Source organism: Corapipo altera, unplaced genomic scaffold, assembly GCF_003945725.1.
Source record: "Corapipo altera isolate COAL_440 unplaced genomic scaffold, ASM394572v1 52, whole genome shotgun sequence".
In the NCBI taxonomy this organism is placed as follows: Eukaryota; Metazoa; Chordata; class Aves; order Passeriformes; family Pipridae; genus Corapipo; species Corapipo altera.
Window position 1 is genome coordinate 2,056,025 of NW_020884930.1, and position 15,941 is coordinate 2,071,965.

The 15,941-nt window shown below is 37.1% G+C and overlaps 1 long non-coding RNA gene across 1 annotated transcript; it reads right to left on the minus strand.

The window, feature by feature from the left end:
* Positions 1 to 1,006: 1,006 nt before the first annotated feature.
* Positions 1,007 to 15,098, minus strand: LOC113954571. The gene is made up of 3 exons (XR_003530276.1): positions 15,089 to 15,098; positions 10,864 to 10,869; positions 1,007 to 1,119 (listed from the first exon to the last, which is right to left on the minus strand). It is a non-coding gene; the product is annotated as an uncharacterized LOC113954571 (long non-coding RNA).
* Positions 15,099 to 15,941: the final 843 nt, after the last annotated feature.

Consider the following 15,941-nt stretch of genomic DNA (forward strand, 5'->3'; position numbering starts at 1 on the left):
GTGATGAAGTCTCCCCTGAGCCTCCTCTTCTCCAGGCTAAACAACCCCAGCTCCCTCAGCCTCTCCTCATAGGACTTGTGATCAAGTCCCTTCACCAGCCCTGTTACTTTTCTCTGGACCTGCTCCACCACCTCAATATCCTTCCCGAACTGAGGGACCCAGAACTGAAGGACACAGTACCCAAGGTGTGGCCTCACCAGCGCTGAGTACAGGGGCAGAATCACTTCCCTGGTCCTGCTGGCCGCATTGTTCCTGATCCAGGCCAGGATGCCATTGGCCTTCTTGGCCACCTGGGCACACTCCTGGCTCATGTTCAGCCTCCTGCCAATCCAAACTCCCAGGTCCCTTTCTACCTGGCTGCTCTCCAACCACTCTGTCCCCAGTCTGTAGTAGCTGCATGGGGTTGTTGTGGTCAAAGTGCAGGACCCGGCACTTGGCCTTGTTGAACCTCGTTCTGTTGGACTCAGACCATCTCTCCAGCTTGTCCAGGTCCCTCTGAAGAGCCCTCCTGCCTTCCAGCATATCAACACTCCCCCTCAACTTGATGTCATCTGCAAATTTGCTAATGGTACACTTGATCTCCTCATTCAGGTCATCGATAAAGATACTAAACAGAACTGGACCCAACACTGATCCCTGGGGGACATCACTACTGACCGGTTGCCAACTGGATGCAGCACCATTCACCACTACTCTTTAGGCCCAGCCCTCCAGTCAGTTCCTAATCCAGCAGGGAGTGTCCCTGTCCAAGCCATGGGCTGCCAGCTTTCCCAGGAGTATGCTGTGGGAGATGGTGTCAAAGGCTTTGCTGAAGTCCAGGTAGACCACATCCACAGCCTTCCCCTCATCCCCCAGGTGGGTCACCTGATTATAAAAGGAGATCAGATTGGTCAGACAGGACCTGCCCTTCCTAAACCCATGCTGGCTGGGTCTGATCCCTTGTCCGTCCTGTAGGAGTTGTGTGATTGCACTTAGGAGGATGTACTCCACAACCTTTCCAAGCACTGAGGTCAGGCTGACAGGCCTGTAGTTTCCCAGTTCCTCCTTCCGGCCTTTTTTGTGGATCAGCATGGCATTCGCCAACTTCCAATCATCTGGGACCTCCCCAGTGAGCCAGGACTACTGGTAGATGATGGAGAGCAGCTTGGTGAGCTCTTCTGCCAGCTCCCTCATTACCCTAGGATGGATGCTAGTCTCCGACTTTGTATGTTTTTATATCTCTTGTAAATGTGACATTTGTAAGTGGTTCCGACAGAAGACACATACTAAGATCTTGAAGCATAATTCCCTTTTACTGTAAAAAGCTTCATGTGCTGACTCTGAGAGGAAAATGAGATGAACACTAAACATATCTTTCAATCTGTCTCAGAGTGTGTATATAAAAATCCTGAAAATTGTCTACCACAAACAATGAAAAAATCAACCAATACAATATGATATTATTATCTGGATAATTTGCATTATATAAAACAGAAATTCCTTTCTAAAAGGAAAGAATGTCTGTGAGACTCAGACATCTAAATCAGTATTGTCATTTTTTCGTGACTCACTATTGCATGATCTGGTACAGTCTTGCGGTCTCCTGCCATACCTGGTCACCTGCCATACCTGGTATTAAAAACCAGGCTTGCCAGCTTAGTCTATCAGATGTCAAGGAGGCTTATTAACAGAAGTTTTAACTTCTTTTTACCTTGAAACCATACACTTTGACAATAGAGAACTTTTAGGAGAAAAAAAGTCTTAAACTTCTTCAGCAGTCTTAATGGTATGTTCATTCTTTTTCTTAAAGCACAGTTTATCTGTGAGGCATTTTTGTCTCACATTTTAGTCATACATTGCAAAGAGAATTAATTTTTTTTTCTACTATCTCATCTCTACTTAGACTGTTTTTTTTTTTTTTTCATTTTAAGCTTATCAATATCAGGAAAGTCTTGCTTATATCTAGTGAGGAGGTTGATGATTCCTGCTATTTGTTTGAAGAGCATATTAGAGGCAGATGATGAAAAATATTACAAGAGTTCCAGATCAGGAGAAAAGGATGAACATTACTTTGGTTCTTCCCTGTGGAAATACTGCTATTTAGAAAGCTCTCTGTGTAATAAATATAGGAGATAGGAAAATCCCTTAGTAGAACATCAAAGCCTTTAAAATTGAAAAAGAAACCTCTTTTTAATTGATCGTTCTGTGGCTGGTCACATCAGGGAAGCTATATGTGCTTCTCTGCCTCTTTTACCTCCCTCCCATCTCTCTTCTAGCAAAAGAATGACTGAATTAAGAGAAAGGACTTTGGCAGAATACAGAAGAGCAGAGGTCCTTCTTGGTATCTTGTCATAAACTGATAAGCAAAAATCCTTCAGGAATGCTGGGTTTCTAAAATGGATCAAAACTCTTGTCTTGATGTTGAATTCTGATTTAGTCTTTGCCACTAAGATGACTGAGTACATGGTCACTACTGAGAAGGTAACATCATACTGGGTGGAAGGAAGGCAGTGATATCTAAGCTTCCACAGTCTTTCCCTATAAATAGTATAATTTTAAAATCAAAGTTGACTTTTAATGATGAGTTGTCATTACCAGATATGTGATGTGGCCTGTCCTTTTATCTGTCCCTGTCTCTTCTACAGAATTCTTCCTGCTATACATTTTTTTCCTATTTTTTATCCACTCATTTGCTTGTGAAATCTCTCATTACTATTTCATTTTTGTTGATATTTTGGTTATGTTGTTGTAATATACATACTAAATATACATACTAAATTTACTGTTTACATAAAAAGGTCTTAAGTACAAGTAAAAAACTGTGCATTGTATAATTTGCATAGTTTTTAAAAGAGCATAAGAAAGAATTAGACATTAATATTACTGCTGATAAAATTGTATGTACACTGCTAATGAAAAACATTGCTGTGATAGCACTGAGTGTTTGGCTAAAAGCCCTCAAATTGTTTTGTTAATGGTCTTGCTATCCACAAGGAATCTCACATGCCAGACAATAACAGTTCCCCCTGTTGCTCTTTTTAATGAATGCCTCTTATATGAACATGCCCCCTAATCAGAAAAGCTTTTTGATAGATTAGATTAGATACTGATTACAGCTAGAGAGACTGCTAAAAGTTCCATGGAAGTTCTTATTTATGCTTGTGGTTCTGTAAGTGGTCATAGACCTGCTGTGCCTGTGGGGCTCTGCATTACCAGGGATCCAGTCTTTGCTACATCAGCAGTTTAAAAAACTACTAGCAGAGGTAGAAATAAACTCAGCAGGGATTAACCACCTGAGTATTTATTCTGTTTATTGAGTGTATTTTACCACTTGTACTGATTTCCATACTGTGGTTCACAATGCCAAATTCTGTAGCTTGAAATGCAACTCATAAATATCTTGAGGTGGATTTTCTTCATATAAAAAGGCTGAGAATTATTTCTAAGTTCTCTTACTTTTGTTTGCTCTTACAATTGTCCTTGTTTTAGGAGGATCATGTAACAACTTCAGTACGGGGTAGATTCCCCTAAATTACTTTGAATGTTGATGACCATCTATAGGAAAGACATAGAAACTTCAGAAAATTTTAAATATTATGAAAAAACTGACACAGTGTTGAAGTTTGTTATGAGGAAAGATAGAGCCTTCGTGCAATAATTCCTAATCCATTATAGTTACTTAAAATTTGAAAGTCCATGTATGTAATAATGTATGTAGGGTATGCTCTTCTCAAAACACTGTTTTGTACAGAGGTCAAACAGCATTCTCTGACTGCAGGGACATGGTTTCTTATTAAAAACTTTTGTTATTTTAAAGAAACATTGATTTTGGAATCAAAATGAGGAAACTAAATTCTTAAATATCAATGAAGTTTCTAAAGGAAAACTGCAAAATCTATCTTTCAAAGCCTGGTGGTCAAAAAAAAATCTACATTTAACCCAATCAATTACTATTACACGTGCTCACAGAGATCATATAAACAAGCAAAAGAAGAGACAGTTCTGAGGAAAAAAAAAATCATTCTTCAATAATAAATAGGCAGAAGATTTCTGCGAATCAGATAGTTCTGAAGAATTGCAAAGAAAAAGGAATGGACAGGAAATTTCAAGATTCCTTGTATCTTCTGAATTACAGAAAGCAGGAATTATATAATTCTGGAAATGAACTGCTGGATAAAAATAAAGACTAGTATTTTCAAGCAATAGACCACTTTCCATGAGAAGAGGCAGCTGTGAAATCTGGAAGGTCTCCCCAGCCAAACTGATCAGGACAGTTCTAAATAATCCACAAGGGGAGAGTGAGGAAAGGAGTTAAAATATAAAAATTTCTTAGCATAAAATCAAGAAGAAAATTAATTGAAGCACTGTAGGAAATGAAATCAAGAAATCCTGGACTGTCTATACTAGTGTCTTGACCACAACAAAGAATATTGCATTATTAGTCAACTCTAGAGTAATTTTTATTAACATGATATCACTGACATTTTCTTGAAAGATTAGAGACATGAAATCACTTGTTACAAAGTATCTAAGGAGGATGGCAGTATACTCTGTTAAAAAAGGTACTCTGTACCTTCTATCTGTATCTATACCAGTAAATTCAACAATGTTGGGAAACTTTATTGCACTTTGGGACTTCATTGTCCATCCTGCTAAAAGCTTAGAAAAATCTCTGACGTGGTTTTGGCCTGCATTAACCAGTATTTTTCCAAACAATTCCCTGGCACATTATGGATGTTAGCATTGGACAGGGACCACTCCAAATAGGCAGTTTATACTTGGTCACCCTGTTTGCACAGTCAGAGAAATTAATGATAGAATATGGGCCCCTAGGATAGGGTGGGAGGTAAAGAACAAGTAGACTTTGTTGCTTTATTTGAGCTGAGTAGTATGAGATAAAGTTATCATTCTCTCACTGTAAAAAATGCAAAAATATGAATTACTTTCATATCTTAAAAGTATATCTGAGAATAAATTTTATTAGACTCATTTATATACAGGAAAAAATTATCACAGAACTTGTGCTTATTTAGGAATGTAATTTTTTGTAGAAAGAGATCATTTTTAGAACCAACAGAATATACATTGGCACACGCATTCCATATGTAAACACACATACATATATCATTTTTTTGTTTCTTTTTTTTGGGTTATCAGGAAGGAAAGCTTTAAGAAACTCTAAATAGTTGTCTAATAAATCAGCTGGGAAGCAATAAATTGAAAAAAATCTGAATGATAACTCGGAGAATTTAAAGAATGTTTCACTGTGTTTGCCAAAATAATAATCACTGTGTCAAGAAATGATACTGCAATGATGAATGAAAAAAATCCCTAAGTTTACAGGGTCTTTTAAATTCTAAAGGCCAATGATGAAAACAAAGGAAGCTGATGTGAATGACTACAAGGCAAAACTGAGTATAAACTGTAGAAAACTGAAAAGGAAAGCAAAGGCATAGAACACACATGACCACTAAAGTTTAAGGACAATATGAAAGGATTTTTTAACAGTATGTCCTGGTTCTGGCCCAAGTCAGCAACAGTGGGCATGGCCAAGACCCTAATGTTATTCAGGATCATCCTACATCATAGGCAAGGGACAGGGGAAAGGGACCCTTTCTCTTGCTTCCTGGAAGAAAGGGTATTCCTTTTTTGCTTGGGGGAAAACATGGCAGGTGGAGGGACTTTTTGAGTTTGGTTTTCATTGTCCCAGGTTTGGTGAGCATTTTGCATGTAAATCACCCTCTCTTTGTACACTTTTGTTATGAATCATCAAGTCACAGAACCATCAATGTTGGAAGAGACCTGTAAGATCATCTAGTCCAACCATCAACCCAGCAGCACCTTAATCACCCCTAAGCCATATTCCCAAGTGCTACATCCAGATGTCTCTTGAACACTTCTAGAAATGGTGACTTCACCACCTCCCTGAGCAACTTATGCCCATGCCTGACCACTGTTTCAGTGAAAAATGTTTGTCTAATACCTAATCTGAACCTTTTGTGGCATAACTTAAGGCCATTTCCTCTCATGCTTTCACTTGAGACATGGTAGAAGAGACTAATCCCCACCTCACTACAACCTCCCTTCAGGTAGTGATAGAGAGCAATGAGGTCCTCCCTGAGCCTTCTCCTCATTGTCCAGGAGTACAGAAGAAGTTCTGAATGGTTTGGATTCTATGGTACAGTGAACAAAGGTGATGAAGCAAAACATGTAAAGCATTTAGAGACAATCATCTGAGTACCTGGTTAGTCTGTGAAAATGACTATGCTCTGACTGAGTCAGACCAAAAATCCATTCTTGCTTTAGGATATATGTCCTCTTTTGAAACAAATAAAAAGGCCAGAACTGGGGACAGTGTCAATTGGCTTTTGTCCTCAACAGGGATTAAGGGGCTGTAGCACTGAAAATTTTTAATAAATCTCTGGCCATAGGACCTTATACTGTGGTAGTATAAGTTCAGGATGAGATGTATTTAAAAAGACCAAGTACAAATAATTGATTTTGGAACAAGAGAAAACACATATGGAGAGTATAGATGCTAAGGAGACACTGACTCTTTATTTTTTTTGGTTAGGGTTTAGAAGCAAGGTTCACAGAGATAGGCATTGTAGGTGTGGTAGTCATTATTAATGTTAATAAGGCCAATTTACTATTTAGGGTGCAGATAGCAATACAAGGTAGTAGTAATGAGCTTATATGAACAATATTTGGAATTGATATGATGCTTTTTGAAGGCTGTGTCCAGTTCTGGTGTCCACATCTCAAGAAGGATATGTTAACTCTACTGAAAGTCCAATCAAATGCTTAAATGAATAAAATAAAAGCATTATATAAAGAAATCTGAGGAGCTCCCATCGAGTAATTAATAGGTAAAAATTTCAGCAATTCAGTCACAGTCTAAATGTACAAGCAGTAGGATCCAAAATTGATAATATGGTGCCACAGCCCATAAAAAAAAGATTTAATGACTGGAACTAGAAGTTACATTAATTAAGTTGAGAGATGTAGCTTCTATGACAGCAAGTTTAGGTTGCATCTGACACCTCTCTAAGTCAATGGCAGCTTTTCCATACCTCAAAACTTTAAAACTGAATTTGAGGGGAGGTTTTCTTTCTGTAGCTATTTCTGCAATTTTACCACTGCTTCAAAAAGCTTATATTTTGCCTGGTGTCAAATTAACATGACATGAATAGAGGAACTGTAACCTTCTGCACAGGAGCTCTCAATGAATTGCTGAGATTTAAAATGCATATGAGGAAAAAACATATCTTGCATCTTCGACCTTTGTCTTACTTTCATTCTTTTTCCAAACCATTGTCACGAACAGGACACCGAGCTAGACTGAGCACTGGTCCATCCCAATATAGTTCTTACATTTTTGCTATAGTGGTAATTCTTCCTTGAATACCTATGAATGCCAACAGAGATTAAATATATTCCATTACACATAATTGTTGTCTTTTGTAGGCTTGAGTAGAAAAAAACAGTGCCAGCTACTCAGGAAATTGCATAGCTCTTTTAACAGTTGAATCTGTAATTATATACTGATGCCAGATTACCACAGGAACAACCAATGGAAGCAACTATGTAGCACCACGCAGATTACACACCTGTATTTCAAATTAAGTGTATTGGTCTTGTTAACTAGTCGGGGCTCCACTCAACTGAGTTAAATATAGCACCTGCATGTTTTAATTAATGCAGATTTCATCAAGGCTTTAGTCATTTACTCCTTTCTAGGATTCTCACACCTGATCTTTAAGAGTGTGAGCTATTGTAGTCTTATGTCCAATCTATTATATATGAGTGTTATAAAGCTTGATAAATATGAAACTGCCTCTTACGAAAATGGCATTTTTCCAGTGGCGGAGATTACTTTAGAAGACATTTTGAGCTTTTCAGTAAATTGGTTGCAAATCATTTTGATGTTTAGAGTGCTGGGTGCAAGGATAGTGACAGGTTCTGACAAGGCAGAAAGTGCTATGGCATTATCAGTAAGCCAGGGAAATCATCCTGAAAAGGAATGCTACATTATTTAAATAGAAAAAGTGCTGTTGAGACTATCACAATCTGTTCACAAAGGGCTTATAAACAGAGAGGTGAAACCAGCAGAAAAAAAGCTATTCAGTAAGAAGTATACACACACGCCTCTTTCCTCAAAGTATATTCAGGTGTTCTGTCAGCCAAGCAACAGACAGATTTTTAGAAGAAAACAGAGAAGCAGTGTTTCTAAACTAACTGTAGAAAATTCCCACACAAAAAGTGTGGTTAATTTGAGCAGGGTTTGGAGTTAGAATGCAGTCCCAGGAGGGGATCTAAATGAGGGTGGGCCACCTGATGTTCTTTTCTCAACATCCATGCATCCAGAGGACAACACTGCAATCTTAAAATAATTCCCTGGGCAGATGGATAGAATACCTGCCTGTCTTGTATTCTGTGTGCACGCAGAAGTAATCTTCTATATTTCCAGTCTATCTATATATATGAAGTTTACCCTGGGTACCACATATTTTTAAATGCAATGCCAACACAGTAATACCCTTATTAGCCCCATGTTCTCATGATAAATGCCTATTTTATAACACCATTCTGGTGACTGTTCCTGAAAACAGTTAGGACAAAATTTCTAATCCTCCCCTCTAGCATCTGGAGAAACAAATATTTACTAAATTTTATGAAAACAAGTAATAGAATTATAGAAGGGGGTGGTTTGGAACGGACTTTGAAGACCATCTAGTTCCAACTCCCCTGCCATGGGCACTGACACTTGCCACTAGAAAAGGTTGCTCAAAACATCATCCAACCTGGTCTTGAACACTGCCAGGGAATACAGCTTTTCTGGGCAACCTGTTGCAGTGCCTCACCACCCTCACTGTAAAGAATTTCTTTCTAATATCTAATATAAACCTACCCTCTTTCAGTTTGAAGCCATTCCTCCTTGTCCTATCACTACATACCCTTGTAAAAGGTCCCTCTCCATCTTTCTTGTAGAATGCCTTCAGGTATGGGAAGGCTGAAGGCTATGAAACTGCAATCTAACCTATGAAACTTCCAGATATGTACATTTTGTTGACTGACCTAGATGGCAAATCTATTAATTTTCTATACGTGACCAATCAAAAACTTGGTAGAATCTAGACTGTAGTTTTTAACTGTGTTCACTTTCTGGAAGCATGAAAATGGGAACTACTGGCAAGACCTAAACACATTTGAAAACAGCCAAACTACTCACTAAGCTCAAAACCCAGCAAGATTCAGTTCATAATACACATGCATGCCACACAGTACTAACAAAAAAACCCCAACAAACAATAATGTATTTTTGAAGTGCTTGCATTTTCCAAAGAAGAGATCCCTATGTGACTAATCAAGTATATTTTTTTAATTATACAGAGAACAACAAAAACCCCAAGAGATTACCAAAAAAACTCTTAAAAATTAAGCTAGTCTTTGGTTGTGAAAGCAACTTGGTGTGCAGATAGATGATGGCTCTTTGTGAGGCCCCCAGAGTGAGAAAGTATAGTTACTGTATTGAGACCTCTTAGTGGTCATGCCTGCTGAGCTGCCCCATGTCCACAGGTGACTCATGCCCCATCAGGATCATGCCTGTGCCAGAGGCTGTCTCCTTAACACTTAACCCATCCATAAAATGCACATTTGCACCTGTCACAGGAGCTTCTTCCTCATTAATAGACAGGCTGATACCAGCATCCTTACTATCCACACTTACTGATTGAGGAAGAAATCAATAAGTCAAAACACATTTTGGGTGGCAGAGCCTAAAAAGAATGCCTGATAATTGATGTACATGAAACTGCTCTTTTTAGGGAGTGAAGATAATAGTGTTTCTCAGTTCATTTTGGAATATCTTAGCAGATGAAATAAAGGAGGAAAATTTTTTATATGTGTGTGTTTGTGCATATATATATGTTTTCTTATGGTAAATATTAGCTACAAAATTGAAGTTTTCCCAGAGATGTTAAATTCTGGATGCCCCATCACTGGAAGGGCTCAAGGCCAGACTGGATAAGGTTCTGAGCAACCTGGTCCAGTGAAAGGTGTTCCTGTCATGGCAGGAGGGTTGGAACTAAATGATCTTTAAGGTGTCTTCCAACACAAACCTTTCTATCGTTCTATGAAAACAAAGTTAAAAAAAGGAAAAATAAATTAATTTAGCAATAGGGTATACCCATGGAGTAAGTCTGGTTTTAGCCATTATATAGGGGGTTTCTGTTGGTCACCTCCCTCAGTTCTCAAAATTGAGGGCTTACCTCCAGCATAATTGTGCAGTTTGTCTCTTCTTCTAAGAAGCAATTTTTTTGGCAGTGTCCTGTAATTGGACTGTAACTTCACTCAGTAACTATTGTGTCACAATTCATTTTTTAACCCACTCTTCTATCCTTCCCCATCATCTTTCTAAGTACTAATATTTTGTTTTTCATTTTGTACCTCAACAAAATACAAATAAAACATACTAGGTATTTATGGGGAAAGAAAATATTATAAATATGTAGATATACACTTTTATTATCTCTGTGTTATCTTTTTGCTTCACAAGCTTATGTTTGACACATTTCATAATGCAAATGCACTTGTATGGTTTCTTCAGCTCTATGTTGTAACTTTCATATTTCTTCCGTAAATTTCAATTAGCTTATTTTTTTAACATTCTTTATCATTTTTATAGTTCTTTATATTCTTTATAGTTCTTTATTATTGGAACCAATACTTAAGTTTATTACATGCTTCATATATTACGTATGAGAAGAATGATACAAATCTTTTATTGACTTCTGTAGCCCTCATTTTTGTATTTTCAAGGCAAAACATGACATTAATACAACCAGAAAGGAATATGGGAAAGGTGAGCTTATACTGCTTAACAACAGTCTTATTAATATTGTAACTCTTAGAAAGCTCCTTCAAGATTTTGACTGCCCAAACCACAGAAGAATCTGATTTTATACTAAATTCTTCTTAATGCAGGTTTAGGGGTAGAAAGAAAGGAATTTGAAAAAGGAAATAAATCCATAGAGCTAATTACATACTGATAATCTAATGACTGCATTTTTTGATAGGCTACTATCAAAGAAATTGTAAGGGTACAATTTCTGCAGACACAGACTTACTACAGAAGAAAATAGGATATTTCAGTTAAAAGAGACCTACAGTGATCATCTAGTCCAACAGCAGGCACATACTTGCAGCACAAAACAGAGACTGTTTAAGTGACACTGAATGTCTTTTCCATAAAGTCTGCAGCTGTACACTGTTTTCCCCAAGGAGTGAAGCTGGCTGCAGAGGTTCTAGCCCATATCCTCCTTCTCATTGAGGAGGCTGTGCACTTACACATCTACTTTTCAGCTGGTTGCCTGCAGGATGGACTGTAAATCAGATCAGTGAAATATTCTGAATTAAACAAGTAGTGTTGGAAGTGGTTTTCCAAGTGTTTTTTTCATATTCCTCATTGGGCTTATGGTATAACCCAACACAGAGGGTTGCATCACTGCAACTGAGATCAGTGAATTACACCAAAGGGGCTGGACACAAGCAGCAGGAAAAGAGGAAGGAACTATCTTTGTACAGCTTTTTATTCCTTTTATTTTATGGAAATGTATCATGGAATGGCTATCCTGCCAGCAGGACAGACATCGTGTGCTATACCTATAGTCAGGACATGAATTCCTACTTCTCAGTAATGAAGTACTATTTCCTTCTTGTACATGCTTGTTTAGCCATTATAGGTGCATAAGGTAAAGCAGGTGGGGTTTTTTCAATACTTCTGTTAACTTTTTTTTAATTGAGATGCTGGTTTAAATTGTTGAGAAAAAGAAACTTTGTTCCATCTTTTGAAATGTAGAACTGAATCTTTCATTCATCTGCTTTTCATCCAGTGTTCTTTTTTGGCCTCCTTTGTGTTTCCTGCCACACAATGCAGTATTATTATGAAAGCATTTAAAGTAATGAAAACTATACTAAGAACACATCACTTCAGAAAAAAATTAACCATTTTCTGTATGTAGGCAAAAAAGGAACAGAAATTTACTAGAATTATGAAGGCCACACACACACTTACTGAGCAAATGTTGCGTGATCTCTGAAAATTATCTAATTGAGCCACAGCTGGAGACAGTCACGCATGGCTGTAGCATTCAGAGTGCCTATGACGCCATTTCTTGTTCTCCACTCCCACACAGTTTTTGAGCTAGATTGCTAAAACAGGAATTTTACAGGATATTGAACACTATGACAAAAGATAGGTACTTAGCTATCAATGTCAATATGCTAGTCCATCAGATCTTCCTATTTATACTCCACAGAGGAACAGAGGTATGCTTCTTCAGAGTTGGATAAATTAGGAACTTAATATACATGATTTAAATCTCTCTTTGGCAAAGCCCTTTTTTCCTTTCCCTTGAAGACTTAAGGAAAACTGAACAACTAATGTAGAAACAGTCATTACCTTACTAAAGATAGGCCTTGTTCCTGGAGAACACATGAGCATACAAGTAGGCATCATTTTAAGTACATGGCTAGCCACCAAAGAATTTTTAAATGCATTAAAGCATGTCTGAGTATCTTGTTAGGTTGTGACCAGTTAACCAAACTCAGGCACTAAGAATTTTGCAAGTTATTTTGTCTGGGCACCCAAACAACTTTGGGGAGTGCATCAGTAACTTAGGCTTCTGCTTCTCTCCATTCAGCTTGAAATATGGTTGTAGCGTCTGATCTCAGGCCAACGGAAGTTGATGGGAAGTTTATACTTTGAAGTAGACTTCTTATGGAGCAATTCTTATATTTCTTGTCCAACCATGGCCAATAAAATGGCCAAGGAATGTAGGACAGCTTTCAAAAACATTATAAAGAAAATAAAAAAGTATGAATGAGAACTACAGAGAGAAAAAAGATCTAAGAGTCTGGGAAAATGGCTTTCAAGTTCAAATATTGTGCCACATATCTTACTCTGTGAAGCTTAGAAATATTTACTATTGTATTAAAAATATTTAATCTTTAGACTAATCACAACTGGTGTTGAATTGACACTAGGACCAACCAGGTCAGATATTTAACATCATTAGCCAAAGAGGACATGAACTACTGTCCCTGTGTTATAGACTTACATCTCTTCACTATGAAACAACTGACTCTGAATTTTTAACATGTAGACAAGTCATGAGAAAAATTGAAAAATTCTTTTTTTGAAAAGCAAAAGTTTTATAAGTTTCCTGTTATTAATATTTCATATCCTTATACTATTTGTTACATACTCTAGCACACATAAATATAATTCAAGGCATAAAACACTTTCTTGTATAATGCAATATAATGAGTCTTTAAAGTAAGAATCAATCTGTTTGAATACAAGGTAGCAGATGTGTATTCACTAAGATGAAAGAAAGGCTTTTCTCTCTCCAGTTCATAGAAGATTTATGCTTGTAATTCCTCCTAGAGGATGGAGAAGAAATATTCGTGAATAGAAGGCACAATGCAGTACGATCTAATGGATCAATCTAATTCTGAAACCCAAGAATTTCTTTGCTCATCCATGTATTGTTGTCAAGATTTTGAGTCCTTTCTTTTCTCCAATTTTGTCCCTCAGTCTTCTCACCTGTAAATCCTGTGCATTCCAATGCTTTTAAATTTCAATATGTAAAATGTTTAAGATTAGGAGTTAAGGAATAGTGTTTTGTTTTTCTAATCATCTGGGATTCAGACTGCCAAAGAATGAATGTTGAATATACATAGGGTGTGCTAAGTGCATACAGGAATCCTGATGTACCCACAATAATTTACATCTAGAGGGATTATTACGGTACATGGGTTTACTCACTTCCTATTAATAGTAAAATGCATAAATGAATGTATAATAAAAATAATAATGAATAATATGAAAAATAAACACTTCAGAATTGTATCCTTTCCCATTGAATACAAGGTAATGATGTAGCATAAGAGTTGTCTTTATTTCCTTTCTGTTTTAGTGACTTTCTATGAAATTTGAGAGATTAGATCATACCTCTTGTGTGCAAACGGGGGCTGAATCTTCTCTTTCTTTCAAGAAAAGTTAACTCTATCTGATAGTCTTTCTAACCCCTAGGACTCCCAGGTATTCTATGTTGAGGCCTCTTCCATTTAGAAGCTCTTCTACTTCACATGGAAACTACCACTTGCCATTGGGAGTTTTGCATTTGACTTCAGTGAGGTCAGGATTTCAACTAAATGTTGAAATTCTAAGGCACTACTGAAAATAAGATTTTGGAGAGAGAGTCACTTATATGGTTTTAATATATGGATGTGTAGTGTTTTGAGAAAAAAATGCTCTTTTCAATCATCTTTCAGTAGCGAAATGAGACACAAGCAGAATCTGATCTGAATTATCTCTTGCACTCAAACTGAAGGAAAAACTAACATTTTACAAACATTTACATCTTCACATCTTCAAAATACAAAAAAAGTCACAATCAATGTCAGATCAATATCCTTGTTTTAGATCTTTTGACAAGTAATTGCTCCCTCTCTCTCCCCGCCAACTCTTTCCTTTGACTTCCCCCCACATCTTCTGCCACATTTTAGAATTTGAAATTAAAAGCATAAATTATATGTTGTAACTTGGAGCTAAAAAATGATTCCATCTCTGAATGTTCTTTTAGAACCATGGCCAGCCAAAACTAATTCAGCACAGTCTCGCTGAAGTGCTTGGAGCAGTCTGTCTAAACAGCACAGGCCTTCTTAATTTACCCAACGTTCACACTGCCTCCGATTAGGATGAAAGTGACTTTGCCATTGAAGAAAAAAGTAACTTGACTCTTTCAAGCAGCAGTTGAGAGAGTATGAAAACTAGCACATATCAGGCTTTCAGACTCAGGTCAGCTCCATACCTTCAATCTTCTTGAGGGCTTAACAAAATATTAGAGGAAATAGGTAATCTTCCTGGTTTGTATAGCTGCTGGACATCAGGTGCTGTGTCTCTCCTTGTGCAGACCTGGTTTTTATTAGATATCAGTCAAAAGCCAGTTCAATTTAGCAGACTGGCTCCTTGTAGCCCATTTTCGGTCATCACCCTGAGCAAGCCAGAGGATTTCTGAACTCTCCAATGCACTGCTTACACTCTCTTCAAAAATGGACAGTGGCAGGAATTTCACAAGAAAACTTCCTGCTTGTAGTCACATAAGGCTCTGTACCACAGTGATCCTCAGCAAGAGGAGAGAGTTTGGGTTTTGCTCACATGTGCGATTCTCTTTTCACACTTCTAAGGAAAATCTATGCATGTGGAATTTCAGCTTGAGATCTAGGATGCTGGAATATGGTACTAAAGCACAGACAGGAGGTGTTTGTCAGTTATAGCTACAGCCATAATGGTGCATTTGATGAGTCAAGAAAGAAAGACTATGCAAATATAGAATTAGAGCCTGTAGTATAAGTTGACTGCATCAGCAGGAGAAAGTAAGGTTGCACTTTCTAACTTTGAGGATCTTGACTTTTACAAGTTTAGTAATATCCTTTTGTTTAGAATACAAAAAAACCCACCAAAACTCTGGCATATTATTTTCTGCAAACCATGTAAACAAATTTGTCATGAGCAACCACTTTATATTTGCAATCTATCTGGTTAATGATTTCTTGGACCACCAGTGTATGAAAATCAAACTAAAAATACCTTGTTCTTAAATTATGCCTGTTTTGCAGCAAAACCAAAATCTTTTGAGGTGGTCTGCTTAAGTTATTAAATGTGCGAAACAAAAAATAATTTAGAAAGGAATAAGAATTTTTGTTCATCTTTAAAAGAGTTTAGCTTAATTGTGACATAAAAGCTTCATTGGCATTTATTTAATCTGATTTATTTTCACTGCTACTAAATCTAATTTTATATAGTTGTAGAAGAGTAAATAGATCTCAGTGATTTAAAACCTCAAAATAATACTGAAAATATATGAAATTTGTATAGATAATCGCATTATTTT